Below are 8,001 nucleotides of genomic sequence, written 5' to 3' on the forward strand. Positions count from 1 at the left end.
TTTGGCCTCCAAGGCTTTTTCCTCGGAGTATTTTCTCAGAAGCGGGTTACAGGACTGAGGTTGTGAACAGGCACAGCTGAGCTGCAGTGGGGGAGGTTCCCACGGTGGGAGCTGCTCTTCAAGGGACGTTCCCAACGTGACGGGCCAGGACTGGGGCCGCCGGGGTCCTGGTGGAGGGGCTGGGTGTCCTCGGGCTGGGCAGGGGGCTCCCCAGGCCTCCCCTGGGGCTGCTGCAGAGACGCCCTTCTCCCAGGAATCCCGTGTTAGGTCCCTCCACTATGCGTGTGGTCCTGGCTTGTGCTGGGCATTCCCACAGGCTTCCCTCCTGGCTCAGCTGGTAAAGAATCCACCTGCAATGCGGGAGACCTTGATTCAATTCCTGTTGGGACGATCCCCTGGAGGAGGGCATGGCAACCCCACAGCCTGGTCCGGGGCTCACGGGGTCGCTGGCTGACAGGTGGAGGCCCCGCTGTCTGTGTAGCTGTCTGAGAGGAGCCGTGTTGTGAGCACACTCGACGTCTGCACGTGCAGGTGGGCGGGCAGTGGGTCAGGAGGTAAAGGCGGAGCTTCCAGGCAGGATCCAAGGGCAGGTAGGGCTGCTCAGGACCATGGGCCAGGGCCCCACTCCCGGCCCCCTGGCCCACTGTCACCACAGGCTCCAGGCAGGTCAGAGCACGTGTGGGGCTTGGGGCTCTAGGGGTCCGCTGGCTGCCCCCAGCCTGGCCCTCAAGGTCACCTCTCCCCTGAGACTTTCTACTGGAACCTCCGGCAAATCGTGGGAAGGACATGGAAAGGAAGGTTCAGCCCCCTGCCCCCCACCATGCTCCCCCCGACCCTCTCTCCTCTCCTGGTCTCCTCACCCCCGTGCCCCCGCCACCATCCAGCCACAGCCTTTGTCCCGGGCCAGATGTGCCCCTTCCTCTTCATGCTGACCTAGAGCCTGGGGCAGAGGCACCAGTCAGGCTCCTCTGTGCACCTCCCTCCCCACCAGCCCCACCCTCTATATGTGACACATCACCCTCTTGTCCCCTGAGCCATCTGATCACCTACTCACCCCCAGCAGGAGTCCTGTCAGCCCCGGGATCTCCAAGCAGCCAGCCCCCTCTGTCACCCCGGTACTCAGGCTGAGCCGAGGCCCTGAGTGTCTCCTTCTCATATTAAGGGTTGTCACATGGCTTTTTTCCTCTGAAGCTCCCTCCAGACTGGGCCGGGGCTCTGGGTTTAAGTAACCGCTGCCCAGCCTGGGTTCCCAGGTGACCCTGACCCCGAGTCTTTTCCTAGGCTTCTATCCTGAGCCCAGCAGCTGGCCCTGCTTTCCAGCTCACTCCCAAGGGCCTTCTGGAGCCCCAGGGGTGGCGGAGAACGATGGAGAGCCTGTGGAGGGGGTGCAGCGAGGGCAGGCCCCCTGTCTGGGCACCATCCCAGGTCCTGGGAGGGCCAGGCCCATGGCCCAGCCTCTTTTGCAGGGGGAGGGGCCCTGGTGTCCAGCATATATCTGGGTGGGTGGCCTTTCCTGTATAGGAAAACAACAGGTTAAATGGAACTGAACCAAACCAGCGTCTTTAAGGGAGAACATCTTGGGTCCTGCACATGCCTCCCAGGGACACACCTCACAGGGTCACAGACCCTGCTGACCCCACCGACCCCACCAACCTTTGCTTGTATCTTGCTCCAGTCATGCTGTGGGGCCCTGCCCTGAGGAACTCCTTCCTGGGACCTGGACTAAAGGCGTTGGCATCATAAACAATCCCCCCACCCCTTGTCTGTAATCCCACTGGGGGTGCTGTCCAGGACCCTGCGTCCCCAAGGTGCTGGTCTGCAGAGCACATGTGGACATGATCTGGACACGGCTGCTTTTCTGGGAAGGAGTATACTGGTCCAGATCCTATAGAGGGTTGAATCATGCCCGCCCCAAAGATACTTCCACCTGGACCCCTTTCCTGGAGCAAGGTCTTTGCAAAGGTGATTACATTGAGGATCCTGAGATGAGATGGTCCTGGTTACTAGGGTCAGCCCTAAGTCCAGGGACAGGTGTCCCTACAGGAAACACGGTGAGAGGAGGAGGCTGTGTAGTGATGGCATGACGTGGCCATGAGCGGAGGACGCGTGGAGCCCCTGGAGCTGGAGGCAAGGCTGGAGCAGGGCCTCCCTGAGTCTCCAGGAGGGAACAACCCTGCAGACACCTGGGTTTCCAACCCTGGCCTTGGGAACATGAGGGGTTGGATCTCTGTTGCCTGAAGGCCCATGTCTGTGCTTACAGCAGCTCCAGGGAGTGATACAATGGCGAATGAGGGTGGGGGCCGCCCCTCTTAGAGTGGACGTGGCCACTCCCTCAAGGTGATCCCCAGGTTCTCACCAAGCAGCCCACCGCACCCGCGGCTGGGCACAGAATCCTCGGCCTCCTGCTGAAAAGCAGGAAGGCCGGGGCCTGACCTGGAAACTGTGACTCAGGTCGGAGAAGGAGGTGGGTGCCCGCTGTGGCCAGCAAGGTGGGCAGCTCCCAAGTCAGCTTCCTCTCCTGGGGTCCGTGGGGTCCTAGGTCAGGAGAGGCCCGAGGAAGAGCGGGGGCGCCATGTGGGGGCCTGTCCGCCAGCCAGGGTGTCAGCTGGGGTTTGCAGTGTGATCACTGTCTGCCCCAGGCGGGCCTCAGCCTCGGACCCCGCTGCCCAGGGAGCCATCCCCTCCCCTCCCAGTCAGTTCCTCTCACTGACCTCAGTCCAGACCTCCCGCCTGCCCAGGCTGTTGAACTTGGACCTCAGGCTGTCCTCTGTTGCGAAACAGACGCCTGACAGAGTGCCATCAACCCTCCAGGGCCAGACGCTGGGGGAGCCCAGCTGGTGAGAGCAGTGCCTGACCCTGACCCTCGGTGCGGCCATCGCATGGAGCTTCAGGTATGGGCCCTGAGCGTCCGCATTCCAGCCTGGAGTCAACCGCGGAGGAGACCCCAGTGGTGCAGGGAGGTGGCACCACACCCTGGCGTGCCCCCCCCACCCCTGGGCTCAGAGCCGGTGGCCTCAGGCACCCACTTGGCACAGGGGTGGCCGCTCCATCTGTCCACCTGCCCGCAGTGACCTGAGGAAGACCCAGAGGCAGGGAAACGCCCCCAGTCTGAAGGGTTTTGGAAGGACCCCAGGGGTCACACCAGTGCCGTCTCTGTGGTGTGACAGCCCGACCAGGACAGTGTCCTCCGAGCCATGTGGCGACTCACTAGGAAGCTGGTGGCCAGACTGCCCTGCAGCACCAGCCTCAGGGCTGCCCTCTCCCAGGACCCCTGGCCTCCCTGTAGTGGGGCCCCGGGCTGAGGCCATGGGGCTTGGACCATGGCCCCCACCAGCCAGAGGAGGGGGCCAGGATCCCAGTCCCCAGGTCCAGCTCTGTGTTGGCCTCTTCTGATCATCTCCTCCCCAACACCCAACTGCCCCAGGTCCCTGTGTATCTGGGCACCCTCCTTGGCACTAGGTGCCCTCTGACCCGTGACCCCTATCCTCCAGCCAACACCAGCCCAGCCACAGCCTTATTCCTCCCTGTCTACCTCCAGCCCCAGGAGTGCCATTTGGTCACCTGCAGGGGTCACCTCCAGAGGGGAGGGGACGTCCCTCTGGAACAGGGATGAGGTCTGGGGGGCAAGTGGGTGGCGCGGGGGTCCCCATGGCTGAGCTGCTTTATGGAAACTTCTCAACCTCAGGAGGGTACCCCCACTTCCAGGAGGAGGCCACCCTGTGCCAAGAGAACAGCCGTGTGGGGGGCTCGACTGGAGGCGGGGGGCCTGTGATGCCGATTAGAGTGTCTGCCCCAGTGACCCCCCACATTCTCCCCAGGTGCCCAGGAGTGGCTGCAGATGGGAGCCAGTTCCTGGTCCCACGACTGCCACCTGCCCAGCCCCACAGGCCCCTCCAGGTTTGGGACAAGTGAAGGGTGAACAGTGTGGGCTACAGGACAGGGGTAGATGAGGAAGCTGCCCCTGGAGGAAGTGGGGAGAAATCCAAGAACCCCCAGGTGGGGGCGGCCAGCTGCGCATGTTCCAGCCACAGTGCTGGCTTCCCTCAGAGCAGGGTGTCAGGCTGCGGTCTCGGGAAATATTGGGGAAGTGCTGGAGGTTGGTGGGCGGTGGGGAGGCCTGAATTTTAGGACCACTGAGTGGGTAGTTGTCAGACTCAGGAAGATAGAGCGGAAGTCCACCCCCTTCCCCGTGGTGGCCCAGCGACTGGAGCTGCCAGGGCCCTGTTCCCCTCTCCCAGCCCCCGCCCCCCACTCACCAGCTGCAGCCACCGAGCTGGGCTGACGTGAGCAGGCTGACGTGAGCGGGCTGATATGAGCAGGCTGACGTGAGCGGGCCTTCTCTCCAGAAAGGACCCTGGGGTCTGAGGGAAGTTTTCTCCAGTGCTTTGTTGTGAAAACTTTTTTGAAACCAGTATTTCCTTCTTTAAAGTTGTAGGAAAATATATATAATGTAAAACTTGCCACCATAACCGTTTTTAAGTGCACAGCTCAGTGGCGTTAAGTACATTCGCGTTAAGTACACAAGCATTCCCACCATCATCTCCAGGACTTCCCATCTTTCAAACTGAACCTCCGTCCCCAGGAAACAGTCCCCCTTCCCCACCCCAGCCCCTGGCCCCCACCATCTCCTTCCTGTCTCTATGGATCTGACCCCGCCAGGAACCTCAGGTCAGTGGATCACACAGTATTCGTCTCGTGTCTGGCTGGGGTCCCTGAGCATCGTGTCCTCAAGGTTCATCCATGTGTAGCAGGTGTCAGGGCCTCCTTCCTTTTCAAGGCTGGAAGATGGACCTTGTGCGGATGGACCACGTTTTGTCCATCCATCCATCCATCCATGCACGTGCCCTTGAGTGGTGTCCACCCCTTAGCGGTTGTCAGTAATGCTGCTATGAACACAGATGTGCTAATACATCTCAAAAGACCTGTCTGAGGCCCTGCTTTCAATTCCTTGGTGTCTATGCCTAGAAGTGAGTCATATGGAAATTCTATTTCTCACTGGTTGAGGAACCACCATCCTGTGGTTGCACCCTGGCAGTTGCACCACCTTACAGGCTCATCGTCACCAACACTTGGGTTCCTGTTTCTTTGTTTCTACATCCCAGTCATCTCAATGGGGGTGTATTGTGAAAACTGCTAAGTGTCTAGGAAGTTTGAGGACCCCACCCACATCCTGTATCCCAGGAAAGCAGTTAGCAAGTTCACTCCACTTCTTCTGATATCAGCATATATGTTGTTTTTGGATGTTCCACTTAAAGTGAGTCGTAGACATTGGACACTGGATCCCTGAGCCAACTTCTGGGATAAGGAGAGGTCACCACAATGACCTCTCTGCCCTCAGGATATCCGTAGCTCCTCACTGCCCACCGCCATCTCCCTCCCTGCCCCTGTCTCCCAGATGCCCACCAGCCTGCACTCCAGGTCACAGCCCGCCTCGGGCCACACTCTCGTTGATGACACTACTTGGCTGCAGTCAGTCCACACTCTGGATCCATCTCACTGTCCCCTGCAGTCTCTGGCTTGCCCACAAGTCCCTTGCCTGGTTTCCTGTTACCTGGAGGAAACCACGGTCCATAGTGGTCATCCTTAACTTTGCCCCCAGGAGATAGTCACCAACACCCAGAGACATTCAGGGCAGTCACTCCCAGGGATGGCAGCACGGTTCAACACCCTGCACCATGCAGGGCAGCCCCCACCACACAGAGCTGTCCCCCCAGAGCTCAGCAGCCTCAGGGTGAGGACCCCTGGTCTGGAAGCTGCTGAGCTCCAGCTCAGACACCTCTTGCCAGGTCCTTGCAGCGAGTGCTGCCAAGAGCTTGCTCCTCTACCAGGGCAGCCAACAAGGGGCGCCTGTGACCTCTCTGCAGGCAGGCCCACACCCCGGGCAACTCCTAAGTCACTGGGGACCCCTCTTCACCCTAAGAGATACCTGGTCCCCGGGGACCCTTCAGCTGGTGGCCCCACCCCTGCCTCTGTCCCAGGAGGTGGGGGTGGTGCTGAGCAATTGCAGAGCCCAGCTGATCAGCCCTGCGCCTCTCAGGGGGTGGTAGGTGGGGGTGCTTTCGCTTCCCCACTATCGAGTCCCCTTTCCCTCTGTCTCCAGTCTCTTGCTGTCTTCATTTAGATTTAGCCTTAGAGTTTTTAAAAGTATCTCTCTGGATTTATGGATTTTTACTCATTCAGAGTGTTTCAGTGGATCACAGCCGTTACTCTGTTTGACCCTCAAAGTGTCCATAGTGTGGCCCCAACCCACAGTCCCAGGTGGCGAGAGCCTCCTGCCCGCACCTGCGCCCCCCCACCCACCTTCGCGGGTTTGCACCCACCTCCTTCCTGGTTCCTTTCCGAAGGGAGGGGGATTTGAGGCCGAGGCCCAGGCTCAATCAGTGGCCTCAGGTGTCCCTGTCTCCAGATCATTGCATCGAGCTAGCTAGGATGTGGAGCGCAGGGTAAACACACAGGTGGACACGCACGGCAGCGTGGCCGCTCACGCGACATCGGGAGGCTCGGCCGTGTGGTTGTCTGTGCCACCTCCTCCTTGCCCTGAAACTCTCGGTTTCTAAGAACTTCGTGATATGACTCACGAGACCCGGGTTTCACATCTCGGCCTCCGTCTCCGGCTCCGAGGAAGGTGCGGGTTTCCTCGTGGTCCTTGGGGCTCAGCGCAGGCCCTGACGGGCTGCTTCCTGAGGCCAGGGCTCCGAGCCGCCTGCACTGAGTTCCCCGACGGAAGTGCTGTCAGTGTGGAGAAAGTGTGACATTCAGCCCCGTTTCCTCAAATACCCAAAGCAGTGCTCTGCACACAGACTTCTTCCACTCTTGAAACTGTTTTGATGTCTGAAGTGTCAGCAGGGACAGACCGGTGCTAGAGCCCTGTCCTTGCAGCTGCACGCTCCCTCCAGGGGCTTCCCCGCCGCAAGCCTGAGGTGTGGCTGCCGTGGGCGTGGGCAGGGCCCCTTCTCTCTGAACAAGCTCCGTCCTCTGCACTTTGTGGCCTGGGGTGAGCCGCCTAACTCTCTGGGCCTCAACTTCCTCACCTGTGAAATGGGGAGAATAAGGAGCTGCTTCCTGAGGTGCTTGAGGGTTGTGGGGAGCCAGGTGGGCACTGCAGGCGAGGGGCATGGATGCATCCAGCAGTGGACCCTGGCACGTGAGGATGTGGCCAGGCCAGCGGGGAGTGGACTCCATGGGGTGGGTCATGGTTTGCTCACATCCAAACGTGGCCGGTATCTCCCACCACTGCTCACAAGAGGACGCCAGCCCTGTGGCAGGGGTGCACCCAGCGGTGTGCAGATAGAGCCGAGGACACAGGCTGGAGGGACAGCGGGCGTGCGGGCTATCCTGGGCAGGGGTGCGTGTTCAGGCGGCAGCACAGGACTGTCGGCGGACTTGAACGGGCTGTTGGTGCCTTTGGTGCGCCCCCGGGAGTCAGAGGAGAGGCATGCCGGAAACGGCTTCTAGATGGTCACCTGGCTGCCTTAGGAGGGCCTGGACGGTCAAGATAAGGAGCGGCGAGTGGGCCAGTGATGGTCAGTGGGGCCAAGAAGTCCAATCAGTGGAAGTCAGGACTCGGGCACTGGTTCCAGGGTGACAGGGGCTGGGTTCTTGACAAGGCACAGCCAAGATGACGTCAGGGCCCAGGGAGAGTCACAGCCCGTCCGTCCACAGACAGGAACCCGGGCTTGGACCTTTTCCTGGAGGAGGATTAGGAGAGAGCTGGCTGCCACGGGGGAGAGGCTGGTCTGAGCAGGCGGGGGTGCAAACCCTGGAGGCACGGGGTGGGGGGGTCAGACAGGATGCCAGCTGTCTCAGGACCAGAAGGAGAGGGTGCTGAGACTGGCAGGGTGGAGCGAGGTCTGTCATTGAATGGACTCTGGTTAGTGGGGTCCCTTTGGGAGAACCCGCATGTGCTCCCTGTGGGCTGTACACTCTCAGGGAACCCTGGTCCCCAGCGCAGGGACAGAGAAGGACGGGTGAGGAGAGAGGGACTCCGTGTGCATGCTGGCC

The 8,001-nt window shown here is 60.8% G+C and overlaps 1 long non-coding RNA gene across 1 annotated transcript; it reads right to left on the minus strand.

The window, feature by feature from the left end:
• Positions 1 to 828, minus strand: LOC121817468 (uncharacterized). The gene is made up of 2 exons (XR_006057379.2): positions 440 to 828; positions 1 to 350 (listed from the first exon to the last, which is right to left on the minus strand). It is a non-coding gene; the product is annotated as an uncharacterized LOC121817468 (long non-coding RNA).
• Between the last annotated feature and the right edge of the window lie 7,173 nt (positions 829 to 8,001).

The sequence above is a fragment of the Ovis aries genome, chromosome 1, assembly GCF_016772045.2.
Source record: "Ovis aries strain OAR_USU_Benz2616 breed Rambouillet chromosome 1, ARS-UI_Ramb_v3.0, whole genome shotgun sequence".
In the NCBI taxonomy this organism is placed as follows: domain Eukaryota; kingdom Metazoa; phylum Chordata; class Mammalia; order Artiodactyla; family Bovidae; genus Ovis; species Ovis aries.